This window comes from Plecotus auritus (assembly GCF_963455305.1).
Source record: "Plecotus auritus genome assembly, chromosome: 1".
In the NCBI taxonomy this organism is placed as follows: Eukaryota; Metazoa; Chordata; class Mammalia; order Chiroptera; family Vespertilionidae; genus Plecotus; species Plecotus auritus.
The window spans coordinates 136375915-136396993 of record NC_137770.1 but is presented as its reverse complement, the minus strand read 5'-3'; positions in this window follow the sequence as shown (position 1 = coordinate 136396993).

The following is a 21079-nucleotide window of genomic DNA, read 5'->3' as shown; positions in this document are numbered from 1 at the left end:
GAGATAAAACTGAAACTCGTGAACACAAACATCAGTGTGTGGTTGCCAGAGGGAAAGGGGTTGCGGTTGGGACATGAAAGTACCTAATATATGGTGACAGAAGATGATTTGACTTTGGGTGTTGGGCACACAGTACATTATACAGATCTTGTAACATTTCTATCCACACCTGAAACCTATGTGATCCTATTAACAAATGTCACCCAATAAATTTAACTTTAAAACAGCAGGAAAAAAAAACAGTGAAATGGAAGGAATGCTCTTTTATTGTGAGATTATCTCATAGATTATGCAAGGGTGTATATATTTTTGTTGTTTTGTATAATTGAATTTACATATAGATTTGGTAAAGCCCCAGTTATTTGTAGATTCCTTTGTCTCACATCTTTTCCCAGCCTCCTGAACTATATAGTTTATATAATCTTTATGAAAAATAGAAGTTTTCTTGTAATTTGGGGGAGGAGAAGTTAATCTTAGAAAATGAAATATGAGTTTTATGTCCTAGTATCTTCAAAGCATTTAATTTGTCATTCTCCCACAGTGATTTCTTTGGGTCCCCCTCTAACCATTTTGTTGATGGGGTATTCATTTGAAATAAATCACCATTCAGAACTTTTTCAAGAATTAATTGTTAAGGGGTACTTGTATCTCAAGGTTGTGAGTTTTAAAGTGAATGTGTTTTATTCTCTTTTGTTGTTACCATTTTGCTGAACTTCAGATAATTGACGATGGTATTTAGAATTTCCTATAGTGGCACTCTAATAATAGCAGAGTTCTGAATTACTTTAATGAAAAAGATTCATTGAGTGCCTGGAATTGGTTATTTTGATACGTAAGATAATAGGTGCATGGTCAGTGAGATGCACTTATGGCAGAATTTCCTTTGCTAAAATGATCTATTTTTGCTACTCTAGTGAAATCAATACCACTTTGAAATGTCATTAGGTGGCAACAAACCATTTTTTTAAAAAAGCACATTATTCAGTGCACATTTAATTGCCTTATAGTGTTGCAAAAATACACAGTGGTTCATTAGTACTGACTAAAGAACTGCTAGGCAATTCTCTGGGAAGCTGCAGATCACAATGAGAAGTGCTTTAATATATGTGAATGTTTAAATTGAGTGCAAAGATGCTTTTGATGCCTTAATCTTTCATAGAACTGGCTTTTGTAGCTTTAAAAAGAATTTTTAAAAAAGATCTAAGCTATAAATCAGCAAATTTGGTGAAAATGTGTGAGACTCTAAGCACAATGAAGGCAGAGACAATGTTTCACCTGTGCATTCCTGTGTTTCTAGAGCTTAGTTCTCATGACTATCATCAGAGAGCTGATGTTCAATAAATTTTGAATAATGAAGGAAAGATACATTGCAAGCGAATTTGGAGAAAACATGTGAATTAAACAAGGAGTCATAAATGAACCAAAGGCAGACAATAAACCCTATAAATAGCAGAATCCTGTTCATTAAATCTGACCTCTAAATTGTGAATTTTCTTAATGCAGCTTTTAGGTTATGCTACACATTCAGGTTTTAAGAAGTCATACTTTTTGCCACATGGTGGCATCATTGTAGCTATGATGCAGGTTTTAACTACAAGCTGAAGGAATTCGTTTTTAACACATTCCCTTAAATGCTTCTTTTTGATGAAATGTGCATGAGGTATTATGCAATTGGCCTATAAAAGTATGACAACATGTTAAATATGCATTTAACCCTAAGTTTAAGAATAATTTCTACATTTGTAATGGTTACAATTTCTCTGAAACCTAAAGATTCTCCAAGCAAATGTAAACAATTAGGTAAACATTAAACCAGATTAATAATGAGGTAGTTCAAGTAAATTGGAAAAGGCAAGTCAATGCTATATTGTTAAATTTTAAGACATTTTATTTCTCATAACCATTAGAGGTTTGCAGGCTTAAGCTGTTTCCTCTGAACTACTCTAGGATTCTCATACTTGAGATGAAATAATATACTTTCTCTTTGGAATCACATTTTCAGCATGCTTTCCTCGCATTTACCTTTGTCCATAGTCACTATGATTTAGATTGAAATTGATTTGGTCACCATTGCGTTACTCAACCTTTTCCTAACACCTCCCTAAAGATTCTCAGACAAACAATTAGATTGTCTCCCATGTCACTAGTTCCTTGCCTGAATTTGGAAGATAAGAAGCTGGTTATTTCCACCCAATAATGCTCTCTCCTATTTCCCGACTTTGGGCTTAAATTAATTAGAACATTGCCTTACTATTTAATATAGGAAAATTATTATTTAAAATTGTGAATGAAATGGGTGTTTCTTAGAAAAGCATAAAATGTTTTCTTTGTGCAAAATGTATCTTCTTTTGATAAGGGATTTTGTATTCTGGCTCCTTCCTTGGTTGATATATTTATATATTTAAAAATCTCTCTCTGTAAAAAGGCACCACATTTTTAAAAAGAGGTCTATTGACATTATACTGCAGATATTGGGCTGCCTAGCTGTGTTCTCTGGTTTAAAACATATCCATCTTCAGTATTCCCTATCTTCCATGCCTTTCTTAGAAAATAAATTATTGTAATTCTCTAGTAATTTATTTAACCTTGCATTTTGTTTTAAATGTAGAATATTTTTCAAGAGACTTTTATATAATGGGAATGTAATTAATCTTCCATTTTCTCATTTACATTTATGACATTTAGAAAACATTAGCTAAATACTTAAAACGAGTAATTTTTGAGATTGATTACATGTTTCAGATTTGCAGTTCATTTTTTTGTAAGGCATTTGTATTTTATCCAGAAAGTAAGTAAAAGAGGTAAACACATTAATTAAGAAGATTCTCAGGTTGTGACTTTGTGAGAATTAAATAGATTATGGTATCACTGCTTTTCCTGAGGCAGCTCTGAAAAATCTTTTAGCCTTTGTGGAAACAGGGTGTGAGTTGGTAAGAGGCAACAGTAGATACTTTGTTGTATAGATACAGAGAAACCTGGCACTAGAATATGAGTTCTGCAGTAGGTTAAAAAATAAAACTCTTAGCTGTTTGCTTTAGTAATTTGCTGGAAGTCAAATATATTAGATATTATCATTATCCTATGAAATTTATAAAGACTAGTTAGTCAGTCTTTATAATTATTGTCAAGTTGATCTTCAAAGTACAGATGAGTGCCCTAGAGTCCAGAGTTCCATTCTTAGCTCCACTGTTGCTCACAAGTTGGTTATACATAGAGTCCCATGCTTAAATATGAATTCTAATTTGTGTCTCTCAGCTGATTAGTGACTTTGAGCATTTTTTCACATGCCCACTTTGGAGAAGTGTCTACTTAGGTCCTTTGCCCATTTTTTAATTGGATTGTTTGTCTTACTTTTGTTAAGTCATTAAGCCCTTATCAGATGTATCATTGGCAAATACGTTCTCCTATGAAGTGGGCTCTCTTTTCATTTTGTTGATGGCTCCTTTGCTGTGCAGAAGCTTTTAATTTTGATGTAGTCCCATTTTTAAAATTTTCTCCTTTGTTTCCTTTGCCCTAGGAGATGTATACACAAACATATTACTACGAAATATGTCTCAGCTTTTGCTGCCTATGTTTCTTCTAAGATTTTTGTGACTTACATTTAAGTATTTTATCCATTATGAGTTTATTCTTGTGTATGGTGTTAAGTTGGTGGTCTGATTTCATTTTTTTTTTTTTGCATGTACCTGTCCAATTTTCCCAACACCATTTATTGAAGAGACTGTTTTGACTCCATTGTATGCTCTTGCCTCCTTTGTCAAATATTAATAAAGTGTAATGGCTTGGGTCGAGTTCTGAGGTCTTTGTTCTGTTTCATTGATCTATATGCTTGTTCTTGTGCCAGTACCAGGCTGTTTTGAGTATAGTGGCTTTGTAGTATAACTTGATATCTGGTATTGTGATTTCTCCAACTTTGTTCTTCTTTCTTAAGATTGCTGTGGCTATTCAGGGCCTTTTTGTTCTGTATAAATTTTTGGAGTTTTTGTTCTTGATCTGTGAAATGAAATATGCCATTGGTATTTTAATAGGGATTGCATTGAATGTATAGATTGCTTTGGATAGTATGGACCTTTTAATGATGCTCATTCCTATGAGACAGTAAAAAATGAAGGAACTCTTCTCCTTTGAGACAGCATGGAGGGACCTGGAGAGTATTATGCTAAGCAAAATAATCCAGTCAGAGAAAGACAAGTATCACATAATCTCACTCATATATGAAATCTAAATAACAAAATAAACTGTTGAACAAAATAGAACCAGAGAGAAATAGAAACATAGAGCAGACTGTGGAATCTCAGAGGGAAGGTGGGTATGAGTGTGGGGTGGGTGGGGAGAGATTAACCAGGGAATTTACATGCATACTAGAGGCCCAGTGCATGAGATTAGTGCACTGGGCGGGGCGGGGGGGGGGGTCCCTCAGTCTGGCCTGCACCCTCATGCAGTCCAGGATTCCTCTGGGGATGTCTGTGTGCCGGTTTAGGCCCAATCCCTGGGATCTGGCCTAACCTGGTAGTCAGACATCCTTCTCACATTCCTGGGCTCTCACAATCTGGGACCCCTTGCTCCTTATTGCCCACCTGCAGCGGAGGTGGGAGAGGTTCTTGCCACCACTGCTGCGCTTGCCAGCCATGAGCCTGGTTGAACATCTGACCCTGGTGGTCATTGTGTGTCATAGCGACTGGTCGTTCTGCCGTTCGGTCAATTTTCATGTTAGGCTTTAATTATACAGGATATGCATAGCTCATGGACAATAGGGTGGTGGAGGTCTGTGTGGAGAGAGGCAGGGGGCAGGCTATAAGGGGACATTGTGAGAAAAATGTGGACATATGTAATACTTTCAACAACAAAGATCTAAAAGCAAAATCTGTGGCCATGTTCTCTAGAGAAGCCAAGGAAATTCTTAGTTATTGGATTACAGTGATTACTCTGATAAACAGGTTTTAAAAATAAATTCTCCGATTTCTGTCCATAGAATAGTCACACTCTTTACTGACAATGCTTGTACCAATTTTAATTTTTTAATTCAGTCACAGTAAGGAAATGTAGAAGGGAATAAGCTGAGCATTATCATGTATCAAGTCAGGATGAGCCTACGCGTTCCAACTATCTCCATTTCAACAGTCACCTGCATTTTAGCTAAAAACAACCCTAAACTTTACACAAACATACCAAATTCTCAAAATATTCCTAAATGTGGGGCGATAAAAAAACAGGTGTACAGAACACTCTTCTTTTCCCCAATAAGTTCAGTCCTTCACTTTTCAGTGTCTATTACTAAAATGAAGCTGTTTTTTTCTTGGTGGACAGTGGCATAATGCTAGTGTTTCAATTTAATCAACAATTTGTTCAAATAAGTATATTTGGAGAAACTGGCTAGTTCATTATACATTTTTATTTTTATAGTAAAGCAGCCATTTTTGAAAACACCTTAAATGTGTTTTTGAATGTTGGAATGCTCTTCAGAGGAAGCAGCACCAGAAGGGACAGGGCAGGGCAGGCCGGCAGCAGGACATATTGAAATTCTACTGTGCATGGACTAGGAGAATCTGTTCTTATGACAACTAAGTTACTAAAGAAGGACATTTTAAAATGGATCTCTTAGTGTCTCTGACACCTCAGCATTATTTATATATTTATTATTAGTTTTTCATTGGTGATGACTTTGTGCTCTCTGTCATTTTTATTCAACTGGCTTTAAAAACTGACAGGAGAAGAAATTAAAGAATTGGTAAAGAGGTCTGCTGTATTTCAGAGGCTAGTGGCATAGAGCAATATTTGGAAATAAAAAATTAGTCTGAAATAGCAGTTCAGCAACAGGGGGACAATACTGGAGCTATTTGAAATAATCCAGCAGATTTAAACTGAGAGCAAGTATTTGACAATCTGTAAGTATATCTGTTGGCTCCTTTTTTCTTTTTTTTTTTTTTTAGTATAAGGACCCTGATAAAGTCTTCTCATTTTATATTCAGGCTCTTTGGAGTTTGAGTCTACTTCTAAAATGACATCTCTCTGAACCTTGTGTTGCACATATGATCCTTGAAAACTGATGAATCTTGTTACATTTTCAGCTGATACAATACACAGTGGTACACCCGCTCACTTCCCTCAGGTGCTGTGGGACTGGCTCTAGAGCGAGGAGGTGTCCATTTTGTGCTAAGCAGGCAGAAACATTAGAAACCAGTTAGTCAAGGTCATTTAATATGCTCAGGGCAATTCAGGCAGACCAGAAGCCTCAGCTCTTTTGATCTTCCTTCTGTATGCTTTGGAAAAAAATATATAGATGATGAAAAAGGATGTTAAAGAAAAGAATACCCTTTGGTCAGACCAATCAAGGGAACTTCTAAAACAGAGCTACAATAGAGAGGTAGCTCCTTCATCTAGCCATTGGACCCCGAGCAGCTGTTTGCAGTCAGCTTATGCAACCTTGGCACTGTGCTGTGCTTGTGATGGAAGTTCATCTTTATGAGATTTCAGCAAAGCCTGGTCAAAGAGGTTAGTCATTAAAAGCAGGAAGCACAGCAACTTTAATAAATACAACAGAAAGAAATGCAATGTTCTTTAGCAAGGTGTTAAGGACAGAGCTTTTGTAATTTATCTTAATTTAGCCTTTGAAAGATATGACCTTGGTTTAGAATCTTGCTGTAGAGTTGCCTTTTGATGTACTGAATTTACATATTGAGGGAGATGACTGTGTTACCTTAACTAAGTTTGTGTTCTATTGCTTTCTTGGTAAATTCTATTTTAGTAGCTTTATCAATTGACCCAGGCTATACTGAAATTTCAGGGACCTAGAAGAAAATGATTTATTTTATTTAAAAAGATATATTTTGTGAAATCCAAAGTCATTTAAGCATTAATTTTCTTAAGAATTCTTAGAGTTTATTGTTTTTCCTTCTGAGAAAATAATAGTCTCTAACTTTTAGCAAAGGAACAAAGGACATCAGTTAAATAAGCCTGGACTATAGTGGGAGAATCACGGAATCTGATTTTAGAGACCTGGAGAGTAGCAGTGGCTTGGGAAGCTGAGCAGGAGATCAGCTTCGTGGGGGTGGGGCTTCCATGAAGCAGGTAGTATATTTAGACATAGTTCTACTTCAGCAAGGAACTCAAGATGGTATGATGAAAAGGGCAAAGCATGTGAAGCCAGATGACTTTCCTTTCTTTATAAGCTCTTCAAATATTTCCTATCACTTTTTTCCCTCTACTGTTCCAGAGCATAAGGCTAGACCTCATCACACACATTCCTCCAAGTCTTAGACTTTTCCTCAGTTCAGTCTCGCTGCTTCTTTGTGCCGCTCTTTACGCTCCCAACCTTTCCTGATGTCCACATATTGGATGCACATATTGGCTGAAGTGCACAACTGAACATTGCTGTGGTCTGTGGTGCTAGCAGTGACCAAAAGAAGATAGGATACACTAGAATAAAGCACAGGTGCTGCTCAGGTGTCCAGGCAGCTGATCACTGGCCAAACTCAGAGAGGTGTTTGCTGTTCTGATTTCCTTCTTATTCACAAGTTATCCCCTCCCCATTTTTCTAGGCCCACACCTTAGGGTGTGGTTTTTCCAGATATTCTAATCTGTAATCTTATACGTATACTAGAGGCTCAGTGCATGAAATTCGTGCACTGGCAGGGGGCGGTGCTCAGCTTGGCCTGTGCCCTCTTGCAGTCTGGGAGCCCTCGGGGGATATCTGATTGACAGCTTAGGCCTGCTCCCCAGACATCCTTAGCACTGTCACGGAGGTGGGAGAAGCTCCCGCCACCACTGCTGCACTCGCCAGCTGTGAGCCCACTGGTGAGCCTGGCTTCTGGCTGAGCGGCGCTCCTCCTGTGGGAGTGCACTGATCACCAGGGGGCAATTCCTGCATTGAGCATCTGCCCCCTGGTGGTCAGTGCTCATCATAGTGATTGATTGTTCCACTGTTCAGTAGATTTGCATATTAGCCTTTTATTATATAGGATAAGTATACTTATCACAGACATGCAGGGAAGATTTGACAAACAGGATGAGGAAATGTAAAGATGGATACAGAGTTAGGATTAATGTGATCACAAGCCAAGGATTGATAGCCACCAGAAGCTGGACAAGGCAAGAAATTATTCTCCCACAGGGCTTCCAGAAGAAGTGTGCCTTTGCTAACACCTTGATTTTGGACTTTTGGCCTCCAAAATAAAATTATTTTGTTTTAAAATCTGAAGTTTGTGATGACTCATTGCAGCATGCATAGGAAACTACGGTAATACAGGTTTTGGCAACAGGCAGTGGGGTGCTGCTGTAACTACTGCCTCAAAGTGTGAAAGAGGTTTTAGAAATAGATCATGGGTAAAGGTTGGGAGCATTATGAGACTCATGATAGAAAAAGCCTAAGTTCATAAGTAAGTGAGAAGCACAAATGATAAAACTTTTATCATAGAGAATACATATATTGTCATGAGCAGAATGTTGAGAGAAATATTGATGTTAAAAGTGTTTCTGGGAAAAGCACAGAAGAAAATGAGCATGCTATTCTAAACTGGAGGAAAGTCGATTGTTGTTATATAAATGGAAGCAAACTTGGCTGACTTGTGTTCTACAGTCTTATGGAGAATAGAATTTTATGTGAAGGTCTTTGATATTTAACTGAGGAGATTTCCAAGCAACATATTGAAGGTGTGGCCTGGTTTCCCTTTTCTGATTACAGTAAAATGTAAGAAAAAAATAAATTCAGGAAGAAACTATTAAGACAAAAGAAATTAGCACTTGATCTTTTGAGAAATTTGCAGCCTATCCAAACTGCAGAATAAATGCTCATGCTGGGAGATTCTCTGATAGGAAGCTGTGCTCTGGAGAGAAGCCAAAGGTGTGGCTGGACCAACTTTTGTTGAAGAGATTAGATGTGTGACTCAGTGGGGGGTCACACAATCTCAGGGAAGCCAGAAACAGAGATGGAGTTATCCAGGAAAGATCTGTGGAGGACTCTCCCATGTAATGACATGAATCCCCTTGACATACACAGAGACCCACCCAGTTTTTGAGAATTTTCTATCAGCAGACACATTGCCGACCTGGACTGAAAGGAACAGAGACAGGACACATGGAAAGCTGTTGGACTTCCAGGAGCTGGTAGGCAGGAAGGTTTTGATAGAGCTACTTGCCGGAAAATATGTACTAGCCTTAAAAAAAAAAAAAAAAAAAAAAAAAAAGGATGACTCTGTTGATGTAAGAAATGTCCAAACCTGTACAAAATTTTTATAAGACTTTACTTGTGGCAAAACTTATCATTGCCAGGAAACAATATCTCAAATACTTTGAAGAATAACAGCTTGCAGTTTCTTTTATGCATTTGTGATTAAGGAGGAAACGTAAGGAAGATCATATGAATGTGGGAGAAAGCTAGGTGGGAATGGATTACAGGATAGTTAAAATTATGTGCTCTCTTTTGGCTAGTCAGGTATTAGAAGAAGGGGTCTGATGGGGCATTTTAAAGGCATGTTAACCCAGATGCACAGAACCAATTGACAAGGCTTGCTTGAGGCAAAGATAAGCCTTTTTGTAAAAAAGCTATATACTAGGGGCATGACTGCCCATTAAAACCTTTCCAGTTAGGAATTTATGATCAGATCACCTTACAAGCCTTACAAGGATACTCTCCATAGAACAACCTTCTTTGTCCACAACTTCAAGGGCGGAGCTGTGACCACAGAGACTGCTACCATATCCCCCCCCCCCCCGCCCCCCAGCAGAATAAGCGTCCGGCTCAAGGTTTACCAAGCTGCCGCTGGGGCCTCTGAGAAGCTGGTCCAAAGTGCAAAATCACAGGTCTAATGAGTGGAGCCTAGAAGCACAGAGGACTATTCTCAGACCCTGAAATCTCATGGAATTTCCCCTGCTGCATTTCAAACTTTCTTCAGATAGGTTACCCCTTCCCTCCCTTCCAGTTTCTCACTTTTAGAATGGAAATGTCTAAGATTGTTATTCTATGCTTTTTCTATTATTGTATTTTGAGAGCAGGTAACTGGTTTGTAAGTTTCACAGGTCCACAGATGGAGGGTTTTGCCCCAGGATGAATCATACTTAGGGTTTCATTCAGACCTGATTTAGAAGATGAGATTTGGGACTTTTGAGTTCATAATATTTACATGGGATTTTATACTTATAGTTGATGCCGTAATGGATTGACATTTTGGGGAATGTTGGGATGATTTGAATGTACTTTTCACATATAACAGACACGAATTTCAGAGGCCAGAATGTAGACTGTCATGGTTTAAATTTCAGCCCTCAGAAAGATAAGTTCCAAATCTCTGGATACCTTATGGATACATGAGGAAAAAGAGTCTTTGAAGGATCTTGAGCTGAAATTATCTTGGATTATCCAAGTGGGCCCTAAATCTAATGACAAGGGTCTTGTCAATATAAGAAATGTTCAAACTTGGTGGAGAATTTTTATGAGTTTATTTGAGCCAAACTTACCACAATTGCTGGGAAGCAAAATTTCAACAAATTTAGAAAACACTCCAGAGAATAGTAGTTTTGTAGTTTATTTTATACATTAACAATAAAAAGAGAAGTCGTAAGTAGGTTACATGAAATCCATTGGTGATAGATTAGGAAGGCACAGAAAGCAAAGCAGGAAATCTCTGGGATTGGATAAAAAGTTAAATGATGGACATATCGTCTTTCACACAGGTGGTACAGGATAGTTAACAGTCAACAATTAACATGATGGCAATGACACTGAGAGGATTTGTGTTCTCTGCTCTAGTGGTACCTGTACTTTGAGAGGTCCAGAAAAATGGTAATTACTTTGTTTATACAAAGGCATGCTTATCAGATAGATGCAAAATGTCAACAGACAGGCTTGTTAAGGTGAAGATGGGCCTTTGTCAGGGAAGATTCTAGGCTAGGACATGAATACCCACCATAAAGTGCTTCTAGTTTAAAAGTTTTAATTTTAGACCATCCTATGTGGTTACTTTTGTCTCTGAGTTTATAAGGCCTCCTGCAAGCCTCTCCTGAGCTTGTCAGGGTTAGTATGTGGCCCCTTTTTGTCCACAGTCTTTATAAGAGATAGAAGAGAAAACACACATGGAGAAGGCAAGGTGATGACAGAGACAGAAACTGAGTTTGGAGTGATATTGCCAGAAGCTACCAATGACAATGTCCACCAGAAGCTGGAAGAGGTGAATAAAGATCCGCCTCTGGAGCCTGCATAGGAAGTATGGCCCTACTGACACCTTAATTTTGGACTTCTCACCTCCAGAACTGTGAGAGAATAAATTTCTGTTAATTTAAGCTTCCAAATTTGAGGTAATTAATATATATATATATATATATATATATATATATATATATATATATTGATTTCAGGGAGAAAGGGAGAGGGAAAGAGAGATAGAAACATCAATGATGAGAGAGAATCATGGATTGGCTGCCTCCTGCATGCTCCCTACTGGGGATCAAGCCCACAACCTGGACACGAGCCCTTGATTAGAACTGAACCCAAGACCCTTCAGTCCGCAGGCCAACACTCTACCCACTGAGCCGAACCAGCTAGGGCTGTGGTAATTTTTATGGCACCCCAAGAAACTAACACTGTATCACTTTCAAATGGCTTTCTTTCTCTGAGAAATTGAAGCTTTCTCAATCATGGTTCCAATTTACCCCTTTGGATTATGGTGACAATGAGGCTGTATTCTTCCCTCCCTCCAAGGCAGCAGACATCTGTTATTCTCAGAGAAGCTAATTCCCTGTATAAAGACTCTTCTCTGCCTCTATAACTGTCACCTCCCAGGCTGTTCCAGCACATCCTTAATAGCTTCTACTTATTTGTTTTTTTTTTTCTTCTCAAAAAGCATCTTAGTTCAGCACCCACAACCACACTTTAAACTCTTTCCTATCATATGGTCTCAAGGACCCCACTATTGTTTTCTCTGTACTCTGCAACCCATTTCTTTATGATGTACCCCTGTAGGAATGCAAATGCACATTTGCATTTTAATGGAAATACAGTATAATTACTTCCTCTGAATGTTTAAATAATTAAGACCTCACATTTACATTTTAATCCAAATACTTTTTAGCCCTATCCCCCCTAACTTTGGGGGGAAAGAGAGGTTTTTGACAGGTAGCAATTGTACCTATGGAAACCTACTGTGTGCCAAGCACCATGGTAGTCATCTTGTAAATATTGTAGGGGTCACTCCAATATGTGCTTCTGTGGTATATGGATTTGTCTCTGGATCTATTTTTGTTCATCAGTTTATGTTGATCATTATATCCCACATATGAGTGAGGTCATGTGATATTTATCTTTCTCCAACTGGCTTATTTCGCTTAGCATAATGCTCTCCAGTTCCATCCATGCTGTTGCAAATAGTAAAAGTGCTTTCTTTTTTATAGAGGTGTAGTATTTCATTGTGTAGATGTACTACAGTTTTTTAATCCACTGCTGATGGGCATTTAGGCTGTTTCCAAATCTTAGCTATTGTAAATTGTGCTGCTATGAACATAGGGGTGCATATATCCTTTCTGATTGGTATTTCTGGTTTCTTGGGATATAGTCCTAGAAGTGGGATCACTGGGTGAAATGGAAGTCCCATTTTTAACTTTTTGAGGAAACTCCATACTGTCTTCCACAGTGGCTGCACCAGTCTGCATTCCCACCAGTAGTGCAGGAGGGTTCCTTTTTCTCCATATCCTCACCAACACTTGTCGTTTGTTGATGGATTGTTTTGAGATAAAGGCAACTGAGACCTTGGGGCTCAAGAGAAGCTCCCCCCCTTAACTACCTAGAATAATTTGAATTATGGGCATTGCTCTTAATAAGGGATTATCAGAGATAACCTTTTTTTGACCTATCTATAGGGCAAGACAAAGTTTTAATAACTGAACATTTGCTCTTCTTATCTTCCTATTATGACCTTCCTCCTCTCTGAAGCCCCATAGTTCAAAATGTCATATATACCTCATTTTCTGATTCTCTCATGTATGTGTGGTTCCTGACTCTCTCATGTATGTGGGATTCTTATTCATATATATGCATTAAATTTGGTTAATTTCTCTTGTTAATCTGCCTCATGTCAATTTAATCATTAGAGCAGACAAAAGAGTTTTGAGATAAAGTTTCTTCTTCTCCCATGATATCATAACATTTAATCTTCACAATAGTCTTTATTTCATCCCCAGTTTGCAGACTAGGACTAAATACAGAGAGATAGTAGGTACTCAAACAAACTTACATGGTTTAGAGAACTTAAGATTTTTCTTCTACTTATGTCTTCTACTTATGTTTTAGATTTTATATTCTCTACTTTTAAAACCTGTCACAATCAAAATTTTTTAAACCTATTTGCTCTCATTTTGAACCATTACTGTCTCATTAGCAGAAATAATAGTAACTCACAGTTGACTTTATTGAGTACTTAGTACTGCTGTCCAGAGTCCTAAACTTTTCATATTAATTATCATGTGTGATGTTTCCAATAGTCTTATTAGGTGTCTACCAGTTTCCTGAATATAGATGAAGAAACTAAATCTTAGGTAAAATATCTTACTCAAAATCATAATTAGTTTGATGTAGGACACGTATTTGATGCAGATATGTCTTGTTGACATAAGAAACTTCCAAACCTGTAGATAATTTTTATGAGTTTATTTGAGCTTAGGTGATGACAATTGCTAGGAAGCAAAATCTCAACTAATTGAGAAAATGCTTCAGAAAATGGTGGTTTTATCACTTTATTTTATACATCAGAGCAAAAGGGGAATACATAAGGAAGTTACATGAAATCCATTGGTGCTAGATTAGGGAAGGGGGAGGATGCAAACTGGAGAACTCTCTTACATTGGATAAAAAAGTAAAATACTTTTTTCACATTGGTGGGTATAGGATAGTTAACAATTAACTTTTGCAGCACATAGATGTGGTATGCAAAACAAGATAACAATGACGGGTTTTGTGGTATCAAGTTCTGGTTGGAGATTGTACCCTGAGGGGTCTGGTAAAAGGGGATTACTCTGAATTTGAAAGGTATATTATTTTAGATGCAAAAGGACAATAGATAGGCTCAGTTAAGGTAAACATTGACCTCCAGCCGTGGGCAAACTATGGCCTGCAGGCCGGATCCTGTCCGTTCGGCTGTTCTATCCGGCCCGCGGAGCCGAAAGAGCGGAGGGTTCTCTTGCTCTCCCCTCCACTCCTTCACCAGCAGCAGTGTTAACATGGCAACGTCGGGAAACACGGCCACAGCTCCTTCTTCTGAGTGGGTGGATTTATATCCGTCCATTCAGTAGAAGGAACAACCTCTCAATCTTCCAGAGGCTCCTTGATATCACCCTGGGAATGCGTAGACACGTTATCATGGTGATGTAGGGAGACACGCCCCTGGAGAGCACAGTATCAGAGCATTAGCTAAAAAGGAGACCAACAACACTGTTCCCACTGAAGTTGATGTTTTAAAGACCAAAAACCTTTCAACCCAGTCTACATTGCCATCTATATCTACATCCCGGGCATAATTTGGAAGTTGCACTAAAGAAAATGTTTAATTTACTGTTTACACATTTTGTTCTTTTCTACTTGTTTTAGTTTTAAATTATTTTATTATATTTAAGTTTAATTTGAAAGGCTTTTGTAGCTTTCCTTTGTTAGGCAATTTTATTTTGCCTTTGCCATCTTCAATATAAGGTATGTTATTGTGCTATGATGCCTCCATTTTTTGAAGTTTCAAATTATAATATTTAGTGTTTACATTCTTCTTGTTAAAATGTTTGAAATGAATAAAACTATTGAAATAATAAAAAAAAAGACCATACCCTTTTATGTAATGATGTTTACTTTGAATTTATATTAGTTCACACAAACACTCCATCCATGCTTTTGTTCCGGCCCTCCGGTCCAGTTTAAGAACCCATTGTGGCCCTCGAGTCAAAAAGTTTGCCCAACCCTGGGATAGAGCATGACTACTCATCATGACTCACTTTTAATTGTTTAATAGATGCTTTCTGGTTACATATTGTATTAATCATTGTTGATAAAAATAAATGTCAGAATGTTATTTATATATCATGACCTTCTAAAAAAGTCATTTGAAACAGCTTTTAATTAAAGTGTATTAAATAAAAAAAAATCCAAACCAACTCCTGAAACATAAGTAACATGAAAAATAAGAAAAGATCTAAAAATTTTGAAGCACAAATGGAAAATAAGAATGCCACATTTATGGAAAAGCTTTGCTGAATAGTCACCACTTAGATATTATGTGCAAACATGAAGTGTTCTTATTTGAAACTCTCCAAGAATTGTAATATCAGCCCCTTACCAATTTATAAGATCAGTTTTAACTTCTGTTGCCAGAGAAATCAGTGGGTCCATTTTCCCTGACACTGGTGGGAGTGGGTTGGCTCTTGCAATATCTTTAGAAAATGAATTTTCTGAGACTCACATGGGAGAATGAATGGTTTTTATTTGCAGGGAATTATATTTCTCGGGTTTCAAAGTCCTATTGTCTTTAAACCAGTACTGGAAATGTGCAGCTGGGGGTTCAGTAGAGAAAAAAGTAGGGCCGGTGACCAGGGTGTCCATTCCATGGTGGAATTGAGTCAGATACAGCATTAGGCTAATCACAGTCCATTCGTTCATTATGTGGAGTCCACATGGCTGTAGGCCATGTGAGTGCAGAGCATGTGAGCCCTGCAAAGCAGGAGTCTGGCGTGAGCAGCGAGAGAGAGAGAGAGAGAGAGAGAGAGAGAGAGAGAGAGAGAGAGAGAGAGAGAGAGCTCCCTTGTTCAGGAGCTTAAGTATCAAATCTTTCCTTGCTTGCAGTGGCCATGACCATTCTGGCTGTTGACTTGTTCCCAGGTGTGACTGACAGGTAAACATCTTCCTATGTCACCCAGACCTTACTGGGCATTTATCTATTGTTCAGTCCCTTCCCTCGGTGATCTACGGGGACAGAATTGAAGAATGTTGACTGCAGCTTTCTGGCAAAACTGTATAAATGCCATGCCTATATAATCTAGTCTTTGCTTTACTTTTTCCTCTTAAATAATAACCAGATTATTATAACTATCAATTCAACATAATCTAGATAGATATGAGGAAGTTTCTGAAAGTATAAATCTGCAAGGTTTAAGCTCACATTCCCACACTCTTTTTTTCCTTCTGGGCCTGCTTTCCCCCTCTTTGTCCCTAGATTGATGATGTGTGCCTGTGTGCTGGTGTGGGTGGCCGGAGATATCTGCATTTGTGGGAGACAAGTGGAAGGTGAGTTTGCTATTCACTCCCTATTGGTTACTACTGTACTTGTGTGAAATTGACTATTGATTCTCTAAGTGACAAGAGTCCATGTTCTTACTCTTAGCTGCAGTATAGTTTTGGCTCCTATGGGGACTCTGCTCAACTTTGTTGTGCACAGTTCCACAGCAAGTTGTCTTGCTACCAAAGATTAGAAAGATGAGACCTCTTGTTTCTAGGGTCCTCTTCACTGTGGAGCACCCACCATGCCTCCTCTTGATTGAAGAGACTCTCATAAATCTTAGCCATGCTTGCTCTTACTTTACTTGCTTTCACCTGCACGTTTTCCCTCTTCTGGCAGCTTTAATGACTCAACAAATGACTTAGCAAATCTATATAAATGCCTCAACTTCCTACAAGTAGCAGGGAACTAGGAAAGTGCCTCTACTCCCCCTCTACTGAAGGAATGAATTGCATGACCCCTTCTCCTTCTGAGTAAGATGAGTACTAGAGACTGATGATGGTGCTCTACATTCTGTACACAAAAAGGCAGTGTCCTTTAGGCTGTTTCTAGCCCCCTTATATAAAAGAATGGTGGTGTGTGGATTCATATTTAACATTTTCTGTAATACTTTGTTTTAGCAAGTCCTGAGACAAGGTGGTTAGCAACACAGTGGGTGTCTGATGTTTTATTCTCAGCTGAAACTACTCCTACAGCAATCCCAGTGCATTCGGTTTAACTCTTGATCTGAGAAACTCTGTGTTAATAATTCTAGGTCCTGGATGAACATTAGACTCACCTGGAAGCATTTATAAGCTGTAACTGCTCAGTGTCCACCAAACTGAGTCAGATGAGGAAGTGTAATCTCAGCTCAGTACTTTTTAACAAGTGGACTATAAGGGAATTCTATTGAAGATGAATATCCATTCTGTTAGTTCATTAATACCTCATAGTATCATAATAGGAAAAATATTATACTAGGAAACCTAAACTAAAGATATTGACATAATTAAGTAAAGCCTCTTAGTTCTATGCTTCCAGGTAGCCAAGCAAAGAGAGAAACTGATTGTACAACACAACTTTCAGTGTCTAATTAAAGTACACCTTAATAGTTATTCAGATTCAAAACTTTTTCTCTAGATAGAAATTTAAAGCTATTATGATTTATATCTTAGATAATACTTTTATAATATAAAACTGCTTAGATATATTGCTATTGCTTTTATTTATACTCAATAAAGAGCTGAAAATGTTACATCATGGTGGAAGAGTTGATAGTGATATGATACTATTAACCTAATCTGATTCTCTTGTCAACACATTGGTTTCTAGATACTAATGATACTATTGAATCATTGTTTGAGCAACCACATAAATGACTATGTTTGGTATGCCACACACACCCTAGATTGGATTGAAGAATTTTGAGATTTGTTTTCTTCTTTGAATGGGTTACTTTGAAAATCAGCATGATATGCGGATAAATTGATGAGTTTTAGAACTGTTTTATAATTTACTAGTTTTGTGATCTTGGAAAAGTCAATTTCTTTGAGCCTCAGTTCCTCATCTTCAAATTAGTAGTAACTATCTCTCTTTAAATGGTTATTGTGAGGATTAGATAAAGAAGACATGTAGGGAATCCTACAATAGTGCTTAGTACATAGTAGGTAGTCCACAAATGTTGGTCGGAATTATTGTTACCATTTAAACTTATTCATTGGGGGAAATTATCAATTTCTTTGGGAATTTGGATATGTATGTGTGTTGAACATTGTACTTTTGGATTCTGCCACAAACCTCTCCAATGAAGAAAATGTTGAAATATAGGATGAGGACCTTAAAAATTAAGTTCTTTGTTTTCTTTTGATTTTGCTGTTGTTGGTTTTCATTTTTTTTTAGTTATATAAAGAAATTCACTTTTAGTAAAAAGAGTGAAACCTCAGCCTATTTGTTTTCCCTAAACATGAAGCAAAGGCAGGAAAACATGTGTCAAAGATACCTGTTTTAAATTTATAATAGGGATAGTCATTGGAGTATTAAAAATTTGATGCATTATACCACAGTTTCTTTCATTATATGGATTTCTTTGTAAAAAAGAAGCATTACTATCCCTCCATGGGCTTTTACTACCTTTTCAATCTACCAGATCTGCCACAAACATCACAACATTGTAACTTCAAAAATATTGTTCCCTTATAGCAGAAGTAATGCTTCTGCACATTGTGTGGACTGCACCCTTTATGGATTATACTGCTGAGATAAGCACATATGTGATTAAACTTTGCACAGCCCCACGATACTAATTCTGCTCATTCTTTGACTGGGTTTTGTGTTCAGGGGACTCAGAAGTGTTTGTTCTTGTATCTTTTAAACAGGAACAAGCACAGAAAGTGTGGATATTTACTTGTCTTATAAAAAATAAACCCAGCTCAGCCAGACACACAGCTGTCAATCAGCAGTGCAGGAATCAGCCTTAACCTGTCTTTCTGTCTCTCTCCCCTCTGTCTGTCTGTCTGTCTCTTTTAGAGTACACAGTTTTATCCACATAAATTTCTATTAGTAGAAACAGAAAAATCAGCCCTCCACTTTTTTTTCTTGAGTACTAATAAATTTGGGTGACAGAATTATATACCTGGTGCAACTTTATATTAGACATAAAAAACATTAGCAAGAAATGTAAAGATGAAAAGTCTCTTAAAATCTATACATTAAAATAGCTTATAACCCAGCAATCATATTTTATGAGACCATCTTTATTTTGTAATCTCCACCAACATATGATAACTGACTGTGGGTATAAATCTGATTTCCTAGGGAAAAGTAAACTTCCAAAGGAAATATCAGTTTCATATCTTGCTTTCTAAAACTTCACTGTATATAAAGGCATTTATAATTGTCACTGGCAAAGTCATCATAATTTGTTTTCCTGTTGCCTGGGGCTGGCTAAACCCTTTTTGCTTTTCGATTTTATATTCACCTTTCTTTGTTCTTCTGGACAGTGAGCAAAAGAAACTTGTAAAAGGCATAATATGAGTCATCCTTCAACAAAAGATTTCTCCTGAGATGGTACTTCTGAGTGTAAATTGCCTTTTTCTCCTCTGCTCAAAATAAGGACTGAGGGTTGTTTAGTCTCTCTACTGCTTTATCTATTGTGCCTAAAATCTCTCTCTTTGTGTTAGTTTATGGATGGCATTTATGTATTGTTTCTCTCGGTGCCAATTGTAACTGCCATCTTGCTATTACAGTCGTAGCAGGTGATTGTGTATCCTCTTTTTCTTTTTAGAAGGGTAGATATAATCAGTGATTCTATTACAATGGCAAGTGGGTGGTGTCTACAGAAGGCTCTAATTTTTCAGAATAAAATGATATATATGTTGCATATCCAACTGTTAAGTGAACTAGGAACTTAAAAAAAGTCCGAAAATCAAATGATATACTCCTTATTTCAAAATTCTTTTTGTTGTTGACCATAAAGAAAAATATATAAAATTTATAGTAAGACTGTATTGAAAGACAGATGCACATTTAAAGTATAATGGACAAAATTACAAAGATATTTATCGTTAATAAACAAACCTAGTATATACTGTTAAAAAGGATAATTAAATTTGAAAATTGATCTTATCACTTTTATAATTTGACAAACATGGCTTAAAGAAAATTTTTCTAGTTTTGTTAAATATGTACTGACATAGCTCAGGTGTCTGTAATTTTTTTCATTAATGTATTTTTTTTATTATGATAATGATGATGAAAAATATATAACATACAATTTTCAATCTTTTTTTCCATTATAGTTCACATTCAATATTATTCTGTATTAGTTTCAGATGTACACCATAGTGGTTGGACAATCATACTTTACAGAGTGGTCCACCCTAATATTTCAAGTACCTGCGCCCCCTCCCCCCCCCCCCACCGGCCCATACATAGCTGTTACAATATTATTTTTTTTCCTCCATTGACCTCTCTCTGGCCACTCCCACCCCCTCTCCCCCCAGCACATGCCCTCACCTCCTAGTGACTGTGTCCATTGGTAATGCTTATATGCATGCATACAAGTCCTTTGGTTGATCTCTTACCTCCCCCGCCCACCAGCCCCTCCCCTGCCTTCCCTCTGAGGTTTGACAGTCAGTTCGATGCTTCCCTGTCTCTGGATCTATTTTTGTTCATCAGTTTATGTAGTTATTAGAGTAATTTTTGAGAGCAAAAATTACTCTCGAAGTATCACACTAGGGGTCCTTTGAAATATGTTTCAGGCATGTCCTATACCTAGTCATTTTTTGGTGACTAGAAATAAGCAATATGGAAAATGAAATTAGAAACATTCCAGCTAGTGTGCTGAGCAAATCACTTAACTTCTCTGAGCCTGAATTTTCCCATTTTTAGAATGGGAAAAGAATTCTTGTCTCATAGGGCTATAAAGCACTTAGCCCAGTTCCTAGGATATAATCAAAACGTGCTATCTATTCTATATTTGTGGTGGTAATGACGGTAATGAAATGTGAGAGCTGAAAAGGACTGTGAGGGTCATCTGTCCCCAAACCTTTATTTTACACGAAGATCAGAGATAGAAGGGGATGTGCTCAAGGTCACATAGTTGGATGGCAGAGCATTGCCAATTCTCAGATCACTACTCATGGTATTTTTCTATATCATTCTGCAAGATTTTCTGCAAGTAACTCAGAATTTCATATTTTGTCATCACAGACAGTGCTGGTGTTTTAATCAATGGCAATAGCTATAGCTGCTATTGGTCATAAGTAGCAAGGAAAACAAGTGAGAATTTCAAAAAATAACTGTTTTTGCTGCTCAATTTTCTTTCAGTGAATCCCTGGAATATGATCTGTGTTGGGTTCAAA